The sequence below is a fragment of the Choloepus didactylus genome (assembly GCF_015220235.1).
Source record: "Choloepus didactylus isolate mChoDid1 chromosome 25 unlocalized genomic scaffold, mChoDid1.pri SUPER_25_unloc2, whole genome shotgun sequence".
Lineage (NCBI taxonomy): Eukaryota > Metazoa > Chordata > Mammalia > Pilosa > Megalonychidae > Choloepus > Choloepus didactylus.
This window is the reverse complement of record NW_023637607.1, coordinates 6,639,304-6,657,406: the sequence shown is the minus strand read 5'-3', so window position 1 is coordinate 6,657,406 and position 18,103 is coordinate 6,639,304.

Here is an 18,103-nt window from a genome sequence, read left to right as displayed (position 1 = left end):
TTGAAAACAATTTCTTATGATACTATTTATACAATCTTAAATGTCCCTTTTTAGCCACTTTGAGATATACAATTCAGTCATGCTAATTACATTCACTATGTTGTGCTACCATCACCACCATCCATTAAAAAAATTATTCCATCACCCCAAACAGAAACTCTGTACAAATTAAGCTTCAACTCCCCATTCCCCAAGCCCATCCCTGGCCCTTGTGACCTGTATTCTACTCTCTGGATATAAATTTGCATATTTTATTTATTTCAAATGATTGAGCACATACAATATTTCTACTTTGGTGTATGGCTTATTTCACAAAACTGGGTATCTTCAAGGTTTGCCCATGTTTAAGCATGTATAAGAACTACATTACTTTTTGAGTTGACTGATATTCCACTATATGTAGAGATAACTTTTGGCTTATCCATTCATCATTTGATAGATACTTGGGTTGATTCTACCATTAGGCAATTGCAAATAATGATGCTATGAATATCAGTGTGTACATAATTGTTCAAATTTTTGCTTTCAATAATTAAGGGTATATACCTAGAAGGGGGATGACTGAGTAAAATGGTAATTATATATTTAACTGTCTGAAGAGCAGCCACAAACAGCTGCCTCATTTTGCATTCTGAACAATAAATATATGAGGGTTCCTATATCTCCAAATTGTGTCCAAAATTTATTTCCCATTTTATTTTAATTGTAATCATTGTAGTGTGTGTGAAATCATAATTCATTGTAGTTTCGATTGGCATTTCCTTAATGGTTAATGACGTTGAGTATCTTTTTAGGTGCTTACCTAATGTTTACATACCTTCTTTGGAGAAATGTGTATTCAAGTATTTTTTCCATTTCAAAAGCTGGATTGTGTTCTAGTTTGCTAATGCTGCCAGAATGCAAAACACCAGAAATGGACTGGCTTTTAAAAAAGGGGATTTATTTGTTTACACAGTTACAGTCTTAAGGCCATAAGGTGTCCAAGGTAACACATCAGCAATCGGGTACCTTCACTGGAGGATGGCCAATGGTGTCTGGAAAACCTCTGTTAGCTGGTGAAGCACGTGGCTGGTGTCTGCTCCAAAGTTCTGGTTTCAAAATGGCTTTCTCCCAGGATGTTCCTCTCTAGGCTGCAATTTCTCAAAAACGTCACTCTTGGTTGCACTTAGGATATATTTGTCCTCTCTCCTCTTCTCTGGAGCAAGAGTCTGCTTTCAATGGCCATCTTCAGACTGTCTCTCATCTGCATCTCCTGTGCTTTCTTCAAAGTGTCCCTCTTGGCTGCAGCTCCTTTTCGGAAGTTCACTCACACCTGCACTGAGTTCCCTCTGTCCATCAGCTCATTTATATGACTCCAGTGACTCAACTTAGACCCACCCTGAAAGGGCAGAGCAACACCTCCATGGAAATTATCCAATCAGAGTCATCACCCACAGCTGGGTGGGGCACAGTCCAAAGAAACACTCAAAGAAATACAATCTAATCAACACTGATATCTGCCTACACGAGATTACATCAAAGATAATGGCATTTAGGGGACACAATATATTCAAACTGGCACGGATTGTTTACCTTGTTGTTGTTGTGTGATAGGAGTTGTTTCTATATTCTGTATTAAACCTTTATCAGATATATGGTTTCCAAATATTTTCACCCATTCTTTGGTTGCCTTTTTATCTTCTTAAGTCTTTCACACATGCAAGTTTTAATATAGATGAAGGCAATTTATCTATTTTCTTTGTTGCTCATGCCTCTGGTATAGAGTCGATGAATCCATGGGCTAACACAAGATTCTGAAGATATTTTCTTATGATTTTTCCCGGACTTTTATAATTTTGGTTCTTGTATTTAGATCTTTGTCCATTTTGTGGTAATATTTGTATATATGTAAGTTAGGGATCCACCTTCATTCTTGTGCATGAATATATCCAACTTTCCCAGTGCTATATGTGGAAAAGACTGGTTGCTTCCCACTGATTGGTCTTGGCAGTGTCAAAATCAATTTACCATACACCTAAAGCCTTCTTTCTGAACTCTAAATTCAATTCCATTGTTCTATATGCCTGTCCCTGGGACAATCCCCAGTTGCTTTGAATAAGTGTTTACAAAATTTAAAAAATCAATTAAAATTGAGCTGACCAACTATTTTCTATTTTTTCAAGATGATTTTACATGATTATAATTGGCTTTTATATTTCTGCAAAAAAGGTTGTTGAGATTTTTATTAGGAATTCACTGAGTCTGTAAATCACTTGGACTAGAATTGTCATTGTAAAAATATTAGGTTTCTGACCCATGAACATAGACTATCTTACATTTATGGTTTACTTAATATGTCTAATTTCATTTCCTTCAACAATATTTCATAGTTTTTCATGTTAATATCTTTATATACTTGTTCAGTATGTGTGTGTGTGTGTGTATATATATATATATATATATATATATATATATATATATATACACACATATATATACACACTGCCTCTAAGTACTCAAAGCAATAACAGAGTTATACATCTCCCATTTTAAATTAAAAGCTGGAGTGATTAAGCTTATTGAGGAAGGCAAGATGATAGCTGAGATAGAACAAAAGCTAGATTTCTTGTGCCAAACCATTAGCAAGTATGTGAATGCAAATGAAAAGATCTTGCAGGAAATTAATAGTACTGTTCCATTATACTCTTGAGTGATAAAAAACTGAAAGAGTTTTATTGCTGATATAGAGAAAGTTTTAGTGGTCTGGATAGAAGATCAAATGAGACACAACATTCCCACATGTCAAAGTCTAATCCGGAAAAAGATCTTAACTGTTTTCAATTCAATGAAGCTTGAAAGAATTGAGGAAATGGCAGAAGAAAATTTGGAAGTAGGAAAGATTGGTTCATGATGTTTAAGGAAAACATTATATATCTCCATAACATTAAAGTGCATAGTAAAGAAGCAAGAGCTGATATAGAAAGTGCACCAAGTTTATCTATGTGGGATATACTAAACAACAGATTTTCACTATTGACAAAATGTACTTCCTATTAGAAGAAGATGTCATCACCATAACTAGAGGGAAGTCAATTCCTGGCTTCAAGCTTCAAAAAACAGGCTTAGTCTCTTGTTAGTGGCTAATGTATGTGGTAACTTGCCATTCATGCCAATATTCATTTACCATTCTGATAATACTTGGACCCTATGACTTGTTGAAACCTCAGATTATAGTAAGCATTTTTAGCAATAAGTATATTTATTTACTTATTTTTGAATTCAGTTTTATTGATATACAGTCATATATCATGAAATCATCCAGAGTGTACAATCAGTTGTTCAAAGTGCCATTATATAGTTATGCATTCATCACAATTTTTGAACATTTTCATTACTCTAAAAACAAAAATAAAAATAAAACTGAAAAAGAGTACCCAAAACATCCCTCCACCCTATTATTCATTTACTTCTTTGTCCTTCTTTTTCTATTCATCTCTCCATACACTGGATAAAGGGAGTATTAGCCACAAGGTTTTCACAATCACACAGTCACACTATGTAACCTATACAGTTATACAATCATTTTCAAGAATCAAGACTACTTGGTTGCAGTTCAACAGTTTCAGGTATTTTTTTTCTGGCTATTCCAATACACTAAAAACTAAAGAGGGATATCAATATAACACATAAGAATAACCTCCAGAAAGACCTCTCAACTCCATTTGAAATCTCACTCACTGAAACTTTGTTTTGTTTCATTTTTCCCCAATTTGGTCAAGAATGGTTTCTTGATCCTCCCATGATACCTGGTCCAGACATCCCCAGGAGTCATGTCCCACATTGCCAGGGATGTTTTCACACCTGGGAGTCATGTACCATGAATGGGGGTAGTAAGTTTACCTGAAAAGCAGGCTTGGAGAGAGAGACCATATCTGAGCAACAAGAGAGTTTCTCTGGGGGTGATTCAGGCATAATTATATAAGTAGGCATAGCCTCTCATTTCCAGTAACAGCTTCATAAGTGCAAGCCCCAAGATCAAGGTCTTGGGCTTCTAAATTAGTAGTCCCCAATGCTTGTGAGAATATCAGTAAATCCCCAGTAAGAAAAATTTAATATTTCTGCATTTTCTCCCAGTCCCTCAAGGGGGCTTCACAAATACATTGCTATTCTCTTCCCAAATTAATTCAGGATGTATTGGGGCATCATGCTAACCTATAAAAACTAGCCAGATCTCACTCTCTATGGAAAGTTTAGTGTAATTATGTTGTTTGAATAAACTGACAATACATGTTAAATCATATATTGTGTGAGAGAAAATATAGATTTTGCCACCAATAAACCTCCTTTCCTTTGTTCTTACACAGATGTTGAAGTTTTGAAACATGTGCAAATCATCCTTTATCCTTTAGCCTAATTTGCCTTAGTTCTTACAGATCAGCTTCATTCCTTCTCTAATTGAGGTCTGAAGTCTTTTCAGCTTTTTAAATGTTGCTGTATTAGGCAATACTGATACTCATAGCTGCCAAACTCTAGCTCTGTGTCTCCAGTGTCACACAGATACCCAAAATTTCAGAGACTGCCCAGGTTATACACAAATATCTCTGCATCTCCAAATTTAGAGATAATCATTAAAGCTTAATAACAGAGGTGACTGCTGTAAGAGCTTACAAACTAGGGACATTTATTATAAGCCTTTTCCTGATAATCCATGCTCTATGTTTCAATTCTCAGAGTTTCAAATTTTAATTTTATATTAGTGAGGTATTATAATGTTTGTCTTTTGTTTCTGAATTTTTTCACCTCGAGATGCTGTCCTGAAAGTCCATTCACCTGGTTGCGTAAAACACAAATTCATTCCTTCTTGCAGACAGTCAATAATCATTGTATGCATACAACACAGTTCAACCATTCTGTTCATCAGTCGATGTACCCTTAGGTCACCTCCATCCATTTCAATCATGAATATTGCTGCCCTAAACACCAGTGTGCAAATATTGTTTGCATCCCTGCTCTCAGTTTTCCTAGTATATACCAAATAATGGTGTTGCTGGACCTTATGGCAAGCCCATACTTAGCTATGGAACAAATGCACTGCCCTCTAGAAGGGTTGCACCATTCTCCATCACTCCCAACAGTAAATAGGTACATTAGCTCTCTCCACATTTTCTCCTCTGTTTATTTCCTCCCTTCAATTTTATTGAGATTTATTGAGATATGTTCAAATACCATAAAGGCATCCACAATTTACAATCTTTCACAGTATCATCATTTACTTGTGCATTTATCACAACAATTAGCCCCTGAACACATTCATTACTCCAAAAAATTAAAATAAAATAATACAAAATAAAGGAAAAAATACAATACAATAAAATAACGTACCATAAAAAGATCAGACAACACCTCCAAGAATCTCATACACCTCCATTATATACCCCTCTTATGGACATTTAGCTTTGGTATTGTTCCAGTTTTCCAGTCCTGCTAGAATGCAAAATACCAGAAATGGATTGCCTTTTATAAAGGGGGTTTATTTGGTTACAAATTTACAGTCTTAAGGCCATAAAGTGTCCAAGGTAAGGCATCAACAAAGGTTACCTCCACTGGAGAAAGGCCATTGGCATCTGGAAAACCTCTTTAGCTGGAAAGGCATATGGCTGGCATCTGCTCCAAAGTTCTGGTTTCAAAATGGCTTTTTCCCAGGACATTCCTCTCTAGGCTGCAGTTCCTCAAAAATGTCACTCTTAGTTGCTCTTGGGGTGTTTGTCCTCTCAGCTTCTCTGAAGCAAGATTCTGCTTTCAATAGCCATCTTCAAACTGTCTCTTGTCTGCAGCTACTCTCTCAGCTTCTGTGCATTCTTTGAAGTGTCCCTCTTGGCTGTAGCAATCTTGGTCCTTCTGTCTGAGCTTATATAATGCTCTAGTAAACTAATGAAGGCCCATGCTAAATGGGTGGGGCCACACCTCCTTGGAAACTATCCAATCAGAATTATCACCCATAGTTGGGTGGGGCACATTTCCATGGAACCAATCTAATCTAAATGTTCCAATTTAATCCCTACTAATATGTCTGCCCCCACAAGATTGCATCAAAGAACATGGCTTTTTCTAGTGCACATAATATATACAAACCAGTACACCCACAGTTGCATGAGACATTTGTATAAATCTTATTGATAGATATCTCTTGTTGATTTATAGATATCTCTTTTTGATTTATTTATAGATATCTCTTGATTAGTTAGGTTTCTAGAGAACCCTAATACACCCAGCTTGGCTCTCTCCTCTGAACTCCAGGTGTACATTTTCAATCTGCCTCCCTGGAATCTAAACTTCAGTATTTCATAGTCATCTTGAACTTTGAGTGTACAAAACAGAACCCTTGATTCTGAATTCAAACCCTTCTAAATTGGTTGTTCCCCAACTCAGTCAATAATATTGCCTTCTTTTTTATTCCTTACATTAACAACCCTGGAGTAATCTTGATGCCATTCCTTCTCTCACACACCATGCACAATTCATTGAGAAAGCCTGTTGATCTGCCTTTAATATATCCAGAATCCAACCATTTCTCCCCACTTCTGATTCTGTGACCCAGATCCAAACCAACATCATCTCTGACCAAGCAGTAGAATCCTCCCTGGTCTTACCTCTTGTGCCACCCCACTAGCTTCAAGGTGTTAGCCAGATTAAGCCTATTATATTCCAAATTTTCTTGGCTGTCATGCCTCCAATGGTTTCCAGCCTCACTTTGAGTAAAAGCCAAAGTTCAATCAGTGCCCTACCTACGTTATATGAACTTCCCCCTCCTTTCCCTCCCTGCCCTCATCCCCTCCCACTCTCCCCCAGCTTATTCTGCTGCAGCCGCACAGGCTTACCTGTTCTCCCTTGAACACACTGCACAGTACAACTTCTGTGATTTTATACTTGGGTCCTGTCTGCCTGGGACATCCTTCCCCAGATAACCTGCATGGTGATTTCTCCTTTGGCTTTTGCTCAAATGCCATCACTTCCACTGGCCTTCCCTGACCCACTCTTCCCTCAAGATATCTCATCTCCCCTCATGCTTTAATTTTCTCCATAGAATGTTCACTCTCTTATGTACTATATAGGGAGCATATACATTTTTACTCCTGCAAAGGGAAGAATGTTCCATGAGAACAGTAACTGGAACTTTCTTGTTGACTGCTGTATCCCATCATGACGTGGTCAACATTGAATAAATAATTATTAAATGTATGTCATTAAATGGGTGGATGTACATTCCTTATATCTAGGTCTGGATCTCCCTTTCCATGCTTTACATGTGTCTTCATTCTCAACAAATAAGTTATAATATTAAGTATTATATTTCTCAATAATACATTAAAATTTAAAAATTAAAAAGTGAAATTGTCTTTTCTTCACCCAAGAATATGTATAATTTTATATTTACATAAATGCAATCACATTGTAAATGATTTTGCCCCTTAATTTTTAAGTCTCTGAGATCTTTCCATGAATAATTATAAGACACATGTCATTCTCTATGGCATCTACCCAATAGGCCATAGTAAGGTTACACCATAGTTTATGTAACCAGAATCCCATTAACAAACATTTGGTTTGTTCCCATTTTTCTGTGTTAGGGATGTTTCAGTGAATACATTTGCATTTGTTCTTTGAGGAGTTTTCTAACATCCCTAGAAATAGGATTGCTGGGTTGAAGGACATGTGTTTACAGTTTTTAATATATTACCAAATTGTCCTTAAAGAAGGCACATATAATCAGATAACTTGAGAGCAGGTCCAGAGCTTAGCACTTGTCCATAGATTTTGGCAAAACACTGGTCTTCAAATAAGACATTTGTTATAAATCTGTGTGACTGATGAAGTGCAAAGCCATCTACACCATCTGATGCTCTGATTTAATATAACACTCTGCTGGGGATTCTTTCAAAAATCCTGCTTTCATTCATTCAATAGATATTGAGTCATTTCCTACTGTGAATGTGGTGATGTGTTGTCCTGTTTCACAGAAACTTCTTGATTGAATCTGTTGTACTGGTATGAATATTGATAGTGCTCTTTCACTTTCAAAGTGTCCCAGTGTGAATGATAAATTATATAGTCACCTTAATAATCACCAAGTGCTGCATAAAAGACCACTGCATCTGTCCATACCAACCTCATAGGAGCCTGTGTCTTTTGGGCAAAGCTTCTCAGGTCCACCTCAAACTCGCTTTGGAAGGAACAGCCTGAAAAAAAAGCCAAGACAATATTTCTATGCTTTCTCCATAGATAAACTTGGTGATCTATGTCAGAATTCTGTGGATTTTGAATGTCAAGCTTTCTTCCTTTAATGAAGAAGTTTCCACCATTCAGGACACCAGGGAGGAAGGTACAAGAACCACTGGCAAAAAACTTTGTCCTTCTGAAGTGTTCCTGCAGGAAAACTCTGCCTGTGAAAGGAAAAACCCATGCAAAGATATGATTTAGATTTTCCTGGTACTAGGTAAAGAGTAGGTGAGGGACAACTAGTAGAAGAAGTGAAAGCTGTGGTTTTTCAAGTAACAATGCATTTCCTCCTTTGTTTATTCAACAAATATTGATCAAGTATCTGTGTGTGACATGCTGTTCACATGACATTAAGGCTAAAAGTACAAATATTATCCATTTTTCTCCCCAGGAGACCACTTACTTCTGGATTCCATTCTTGTTCATTGTAGCCACTCAATTCTCATTGCTGCTGATCCAACCTATTAAAAATGAGAATGACAACTAAGATTAACTAAAGGAATTTGATAGATGCTGGGCATTTACTGAAATTCATTGAATGCTCACAACACAAACTCTTGTGGTGGTGAGTGCTACTAATATCCTCATTAATCAGATGAACAAACTGCTTAGCTAACCCAAGAGTGGTTTAGCAACTTGCACTGGTGCATGATGAAGATGACTTAAAGGTTTATCTTTCCATCTTCAGACCCGGGCTTTCACTCCTTGTCTACCACACCAATCCAACATGTCTGAACCTGTTTCCCTATTGCTGGGGGGACCAAATGTCACTAGACTTGGTGTTCCTCCCCCATGTTGTGCCTGACTGCAGGCCACACACACACATATACACATACACTTATCAGTTCGTCCAACTGGTTGGCATCAGCAAACCCACTTCATTATTCCAAATACAATTTTTGTTTGAAGAAACCCAGCACTAGATTGTGTTTTGAAATCACAATATCACCATTCCACTTTTTTCAATACAAGTGTCCAGAAGTTGCTTTCTACAACTCTTCCAATAAGTTGAGATTTGCAGATAAATCATTTCCAAGAGCAGGAGTGTCTTGGATTACCAGAATTGCTACCCAAAATACCACAAACTGGTTTTGGCTTAACAGCAGGAATATAATAGCTACAAGTCCAAAATCAAGGTAAAGACAGGCAAGGCTTACTTTCTCCTGGATTCTGTAGCATTCCAATGCTGGCTTCCAGCAATCCTTGAGGTTCCTTGGCTTGTATCTCCACCTCCCATCACACTGTTACATCTCCTTTCTGTCTACTTTAACTTCTTTGTTCTCTTTATAAAGCCTCCAGCAATATGGATTGAGGCCCAACTTGATTCAGTTTGTCACATCTAAACAAGAGCTTAAAAGATCCTGTTCACAAATAAATCCATAGCATGACTCCCCTTAACATATTCAAATATACTATTTACAAAGGGTTTGACACTCACAGGAACATAGATTAAGATTAATACCATGCCTTTCCTGGGAAACATCATTCAATCTACTGGGGAGAAAGTATTACTTTCAGTGGAGATGATTACAGACATGGGCTCTGTCTCATCCTTAAGCTGTGACTTTGCGTAAGTCATGGAACCATATGAGGTTGTTCTGAGGTTTAAATAAGGTGATTCATGCCAAGTGTATAGCACAGGGCCCAGAGTGTAGTAGGTACCTAATAAATGGTGATCATTGTCACTCTTTTTTTTTTTTCAGAGTTAAGACATTTAAAGCCATTGCTCAACTATTTATACTGGGCTGTTCTTTGGGCCTTGGCTTTTTCATGGTTGAAGAAGTGTGGAAGACATTTGGATTAGTCATTGCTTACACATTCACCATCATCAATGTCCTACAGGGGTTTTTCCTCTTTGTGGCTCACTGTCTCCTTAATTGCTAGGGAAGGCTAATTATTTCCTCTCTTGCCAGCCTACTCCCAAAGTCTTATTGAATGACAGCTTGTATTCTAGTCTTACTACGGGCCTTTATTTTTGTATTTTTGGGTTGTCTTGATCCTGGGAAGAGGGTTCGAATGCTTCCTGAGTCTGCTATGTGTTCTGGGTTTCATTCATTCAGCATCCTAACTTTTCTCTTAAGAGTACTGTATCAGGAAAGTATAGGTTATGCTGCAGTAACAAATATCCCTCCCCCAATATCATTTATTATTAACAAAAATAAAGGCTTATTGGTGAGAGGAGCTAAGATGGCAGCATAGAGAGGAGTGGAAGACTGTTAGTCCTCCTCTGGAACAATTCATAAATGACTAAAAAACTTTTAAATAACCTGGAATAACTGTGGGGAGACAAACATGACTGTCCACTCATCATCCACTAACCTGAAGTGGGAGGAATGCCTGAGATCGCAGCATAAAATCTGTAAGTAAACCTGTGGAACCAAGCTGAGAGCTGAGAGCTGAGAGCCCCTCCCTCATGGAAGCCACATGGTGCTCGAGAGTAACACTCTCTCAGCCCAGCTCCAAGTGGGGTTTTAATGTTAACTGCTCAATACAGACAGTGAATCCTCAACAAGCAGACAGAGGCTTTTGGTGACAACTGACCTTGGGAGAGTCAGGAGATATATCTGTCTCGGGACAGGGAGCCCAGAGGATCAGGTGCTGTCTGTGAATGATGGGTGAACGTGGGAGCTTTTCTGTCTCTTTCTCTGTGGAGAAAACCGCAGCTGTTTTCAGGTCTTCAGCCCACAGCACTTTGCAGTAAAGACAGCCTCAGCCATTTTAAATTTAAAACACTTGGATCAGCAGAGTCAGAGAAACAAAGAACTTATTGATATGCAAATGACCTCTCTGGAGGGGGCATAGCTTCGCAAGAGGAAAGGGAGGGGCCCAGCTCTACTGTCCATCTTTCAGTCTTTCTGGAATCAGACCCCAAAGCCTGGGGGAGGAGAGCCACAGGCCACACCCTCTTACATAGGCAGAGACAGGCTGACAGGTGCATCTGCCAGGCAGAAAAGCACAGGTGTATAAATCCTCCAAGAGAAACCATCAGGGAAACCAGATACTGAATATTTCCTCCTTCTGTGACCTGAGCCTGTTCTCATCTGGGAAAACCTGACTGCGGTGGCCTGGGAGGTCAGATACCTAGACAACAGAAAACTACAACCTGCACTAAGAAAAATGAAGCTACGGCCCAGTCAAAGGAACAAATGTACACTTCAACTGAGATACAGGAATTTAAACAACTAATGCTAAATCAATTCAAAAAGTTTAGAGAATATTTTGCAAAAGAGATAGAGGCTGTAAAGAAAACACTGGGCATACACAGGGCAGAAATTGAAAGTTCAAAAAAACAACTAGTAGAATCTATGGAAATGAAAGGCACAATACAAGAGATGTAAGACACAATGGAAACATACAACAGCAGATCTCAAGAGGCAGAAGAAAGCACTCAAGAACTGGAGAACAAAACACCTGAAAGCCTACACGCAAAGGAGAAGATGGAGAAAATGAAAAAATATGAACAACATCTCTGGGAACTTAAAGATGAAACAAAGTACAATAATGTACGTATCATTGGTATCCCAGAAGGAGAAGCGAAGGGAAAATGGGCAGAGGTAATAATAGAGGAAATAATCAATGAAAATTTCCCATCTCTTATGAAAGACATAAAATTACAGATCCAAGAAGCACAGCATACTCCAAACAGAATAGATCTGAATAGGCCTACGCCAAGACACTTAATAATCAGATTATCAAATGTCAAAGACAAAGAGAGAATCCTTAAAGCAGCAAGAGAAAAACAATCCATCACATACAAAGGAAGCTTAGTAAGACTATTTGGGGATCTCTCAGCAGAAACCATGGAGGCAAGAAGGAAGTGGTGTGATATATTTAAGATACTGAAAGAGAAAAACCACCAACCAAGAATCCTATATCCAGCAAAGCTGTCCTTCAAATATGAGGGAGAGCTCAAAATATTTTCTGACAAACAGACAATGAGAGACTTTGTGAACAACATACCCACCCTACAGAAATATTTAAGGGAGCACTACAGAGTGATAGGAGAAGACAGGAGTGCATGGTTCGGAACACAATTTTGGGAGATGGTAGCACAGCAATGTAAGTACACTGAACAAAGATAAATATGAATACGGTTGAGAGCGGAAGGTTGGGAGCATGTGAGACACCAGAAGAAAGGAGGAAAGATAAAGAATGGGACTGTGTAACTTGGTGAAATCTAGAGTGTTCAATAATTCTGATAAAATGTTCAAATATGTTCTTTTATGAGGGAGAACAAGCAAATGTCAACCTTGCAAGGTGTTAAAAATGGGGAGGCATTGGGGAGGGATGCAATCAGTGTAAACTAGAGAATGTAACTAATTGAATCATTGTATTATGCTTCCTTTAATGTAACAAAGGTAATATACCAAGGTAAATGCAGATAAGAGGGGGGGATAGGGGAGACATGTTAGGCAATTGACATTGGTGGTGTTGTCTGACTCTTAACTCTACTTTGACTTAAGGTTACTTTTCCTTTTGCTACTTCCTAGCTGTCATTTTTTTTCCTCTTTCTTTTGCCTCTCTACCTTCTTTGACTCTCCATCCTGCCTTGTGGAAGAAATGTAGATGCCCTTATATAGATAGTGGTGAAGGTGGTGAACACATAAATATATGACCATACAGAGAACCATCGATTGTTTACTTAGGATGGAATCTATGGTGTGTGAACAAAACCATCTTTAAAAAAAAATGGGTTGATGAAGAAACCTCAAGGGCAATATACTGAGTGAGATAAGCCAGACACATAAGGACAAATATTGCAGGGTCTCACTGATAAGAACTAATTATAATATGTAAACTCATAGACATGAAATATAAGGTACTAAGATATAGGACGAGGCTTAAGAATGGGGAGTGGTTGCTTTGTATGAGCAGAATGTTCAACTAGGATGACATTAAATGTTTGGAAATGAACAGAGGTGTCAGTAGCAAGATGTGAGAATAATTAACAGTGCCGAATGGCATGTGAATGAGGTGGAAAGGGGAAGCTCAGAGTCATATATGTCACCAGAAAAAAAGTTGGAGGTCAAAAGATAGGAATGTATAAAACTGAATCCTATGGTGGGCAATGTCCATGATTAACTGTACAAATATTAGAAAACTCTTCCATGAACCAGAACAAATGTATGACAATACGACTAGAAGTTAATAATAGAGGGTCATATAGGAAAGAAATATATACCTATTGCAAACTAGATACTACAGTTAGCAATATTTCAACATTCTTTCGTAAACGGTAACAAATGTACTATACCCACACTACAAGTCAACAATTGAGGGGGGTTGGTTGGGATATGGGAGGATTCGAGCTTCCTTTTCTTTTTCTTTTTTTTTTTTCTTTTTACATCTTTCACTTTATTTCTTGTCTGGAGTAATGAAAATGTTCTAAAAATTGAACAAAAATTAAGTGTGGTGATGGATGCACAGCTGTATGAGGGTACCAGGGGCAACTGATTGTACACTTTGGATCTTTGGATAATTGTATGGTATCTGAACAATCCCAATAAAAATTAAAAAATATAAAAATAAAAAAATAAAGGCTTATCTATAGTTCATGCTGCATAACTGTAGCTTATGCTGTAGCTCAGCTACTTACAGGTTGTATGCTTGTTACATCATATTTGTTCTGGGATGCAAACTGAAGGGATAGCCCCTTATATAGAATGCTGGTGGCCTAATGGCAAGGGATCATGGTGAGGCATAGCTTCACTCTCTTAAAGCAAGTCATGTGGCCATACAAGAGTTCATCAAGAGTGGATGAATAATCTTCAGATAGTGAGGTGCACTGTAGGGCTTTATCCTTTGTTAAGGTGTACCTACTTTGTCAGATTGATATAGGATGAAATGACATATTTCATGCAAATTGTCTTGAACATAGAAAATATTCAATGAAATGTGGCCTTCATTACCACCATCATCCTCATTATCATTACCATCATCACCTTCAACTTGTCCATCACCATCACTTTCATCATCACCATACACTATATATAGAGAGTACTTATGGTGCCAGACATCTCTTCCTAAAGCTGAGAAAGCTGAATTTAAATAAATGAATTGGCTGAGCATGCAAACTTTGTACAGAAAACCATTGAAAGAGTAGTAGAAATTAGGGCTAAGAATCTGTACCTTTAGTCTCCCATTTTAGAGCCCACTCCCATGAACTAAGTTCTAGATGTACCCCAAGCCTCTATATTCCTCATATTTCCAGGTGCTAATGGAATACAAGAAATGGTTTAGTGGAATGCAGAAAGGGTAGAAACTGAAAGCACTGAGCTGTCTCCCTCTACTACCCACACCAAAATGGTAAGATAGGACCCTCTGCTGTGTCATGCATTTGTGAACCAACATCTAGAGCTTCCAGGATCCTTGATCTAAAAAAAGAGGGATTGAATTAAGTTCCTGCAATTATTCAGCTTAAGTTTCTGTTTTTCATGAGAGCAATATCAAGAGGTCTTCCTTCCTCCCTCCCTCCCTTCCTTCCTTCCTTCCTTCCTTCCTTCCTTCCTCTGTTCCTAACCCTCCTCTCTGCCTCTCTCCCTCCTTTTCTGTCTGTTTTTTACTCTCTCCACTACTCTCTGTCTCCCTCACTCTGTTACTCCTCTCTTTTCTTTTTTTCTTCTCTCCCTCTTCTCTCTCTCTCTCCTTCCTTCCTTTCTTTCCCTCTTTCCCTCTTTCCTTCATTCCTTCTTTTACAATCCTTCCACAGTCCTTCTGGTGTGTTCAGAATGGGTTATAGAGGTTTCAACTAGAGGCCAGGAACCTGGGGCAAGGCTGGCAGACTTGTCATGAATGAGAGGATGCTGCCCAGAACTAGTGATATTGAGGATAGAGAGAAATGGATAAGCTCCAAGAGAAGTTTGGGGGAAAATGGGCACCACTTTGTGACTGTGTGTGTGTGTGTGCTTGTGTGTGTGTGTGTGTGTGTGTGTGTGTGTGTGTGTCAAAAAGAGAGGAGTGGAACAGCAGGAGGAAGTTTCTGGCAGACTGATGGTGGAGTAGTAAAGCAGGGTGGTCAAGAACTCAGGATATGAAGTCAGGCTACCTAATTTAGAAGCTGTGTGACCTTGGGCATGTTACTTACCTCCTCTGTGCTTTCAGCTTTCTAGGATAAGGGAAAAAATAACTACATGAGTATATTAGTATATATTTAGCTGCTAGTAAGAGAAAACTCAACCAGGAATGGCTTAACTCTTGAAGATAGCCATTATTTATTTAACAATGATTATGACATTTTACAATATAAATAACAGTAGAATAGCATCACAGCTCCCATATGACCATCAAGATTTCTTCACACTTGTTTTACCTATTTCTCCTTCTTTCGGTCTCTGCCATCCTTACCCCTCTCTCCTCTCTTTCTCCCCCTCCCACCCTCCCTTCTTTCTTCCTTTCCATCTTCTTCTTTCCCCTTCCCTCTTTCCTGTGACACCAGGCACTTGGTGGGGGGAGAGGGCAAGGTGAAATGGGGTGGGTGTGTGGATTGCCCCTAAGACCTTGTTTTATTACCATGGCCAGTGTCCATTCTCATTGGTCAGTGCCTCACCTGGAAGCCACCTGTGCAGGAAAGAGTTAACATACTATGTCTGAAGCTGCTGTGCTTGGGAAGTCCTGCTTGCAAGGTTGCTCCTTGGTGGGTTCTGGGAATTCAGATTTTAGTTTGTTGCTAAAGCAAAGACCATGTAATGAGTTCACTTAGACAATGGGAATTTATTGGCTTAAACACTGGGAATTTATTGAGGCTAGGAGAAGTCCAAATCAAGGCATCATTAAAATGACACTTTTTTCCTGAAGACTGGCATCTAGAGCTGTCAGTGATCCTTGGTTCTTCCTCTGACACATGGCAATGTACCCGACGGCCTCTTCTGGTCTCTCCCTTCTCTTCTGGTTTCCATTGACCTTCAGCCTCTGGATTCTCCTCTGTGGCTTTTCTCTCTCTGACCTTCCCTACAAGTTCTTCAATAACAGATTAAGACTCATCCTGAACCGACTTTATCTGAAGTAACCTCATCAAAAGGACCCATTTCTAAGAGTTCATATCAACAGGAATGGGTTAAGTTTAAAAACCTGTGTTTTCTGGGTACATAGAGTGAGAAGAGTGACACAGAGCAGGCTCCTAACCCTGAAGCGGGGGTCAGGGGTTATTGTTCATGGGATTTATTAAGGAAAGACTCTTGGAAGAGGAGTGAAGGAAGCATGGTTGGGCATGGAGGAGGTCTCAGCTGGAATCAAGCTTCAGACTGATCCTGTGGGAAGCTCTGGAACGTGGATTGCATCAGTGAGTTGATCCCACTTTGGAGCAAGGTGTTGGCCTTCAGTTCCTCTGTGGCCAACAAGTTATTGGCTGCGGGTAGCTGTTGGGCTGAGAGCTCTGAAGAAAGACGGAGGTTGTGAGCTGGTGGCAGCTGACACAGCAGCTGGAGGATGGTGCAATAGCAGTAATTGTGGTTAGGCAGCCCCCTCACAGGGAGCGTCAATTAGTCTGGGATGAGTAGGGTGTTGGGGGAGTGAGGCATGATGAGTTCAGAGGGGAAAGCAGGAGCAAGACTAGGCATGGCTTTAGTTTGTGTAAGAGTTTTTATTCATATACCATACAATCCATCAAAAGTGTATAATCCATGGCTCTTGGTATAACAGAGTTATACATTCACCACTACAATCAACTTGAGAACTTTCTCATCACTCTGAAAAAATCTCATTCACCATATAATCCCTCCACCCCCCATTTTTTTATGCTTAGCTTTGGTATAGTATCTTTTAAAATTGATGAAAGAATATTACAATGCTACTCTTAAACATAGACCTTAATTTACATTAATTGTATTTTCCCAGATATCACCCTATTATTAACACCTTGTATTGTGATGTACATTCATTCTAGTTCATGTAATAGCTTCCTTATTTTCTTAATATTTTCTTAATATTTGTACAGTTAACCACAGTCATCATTAGCAACAGTTTTTGCTGTTATACAGTCCCATATTTTATCATCTACCCTTCATTCTAGTGACATACATGACACTAGACCTCCCCTTTCAACCATACTCATACTCAACACTGATTATTACACTTAAAAATATTGTGCTACCATCACCTCTATTTCCAAACATTTACAATCAACCTTTTTAAAAATTCTGTGTTAAGCATCATCTGCCCATTTTCTATACTTTTTCTATTTCCTGGTAACCTATACTCTAAATTTTAACTCCCAGAGTTTGTTCATTACAATTAGTTCAGAGTGAGACCATACATATTCATCCTTCTGTGTCTGGCTTATTTTGCTGAACATAATGTCCTCAAGGTTCATCCTCATTTTCACATGCATCAGGACTTCATTCCTTCTTACAAATGAATATACCACATTTTGTGTATCCTTTCATCGGTTGATGGCCATTTGGATTGTTTCAGTCTCTTGGCAATTGTGAATAATGCTGTTATAAACACCAGTGTGTAAATATCTATTCATGTTCCTGCTTTCAGAGCTTCTGAGTGTATACCTAGTAATGGGATTCTAGGCAGGGTTTTTTGTGCCATTTTCAGGACCCTGGACTTTATCATGAAGGACATAGGGAATTGTGGACAGGTTTGGCATGTAGGAGGGACATGGCCAGGTTAGGTGGAGATTCCCTGGAGCTCCCTGAGAGTCTCTAATTCCCTGCTTCCTTCCCTCAATATGTAGGGTGATTGATCTTACTGGGGCTTCTCCAGGCTGACTTTAATTTTGAGCATCCTTTGCTTTTCCCTTCACTGCAAAAGTCACAAGTGTTTAGGCCCTGACAGGCTGCTTTGATAGTTGTGGTCCTCCTTCTTCTTTTCCTCCTTCCCTTGGCCCTCATCTCCACAGGAT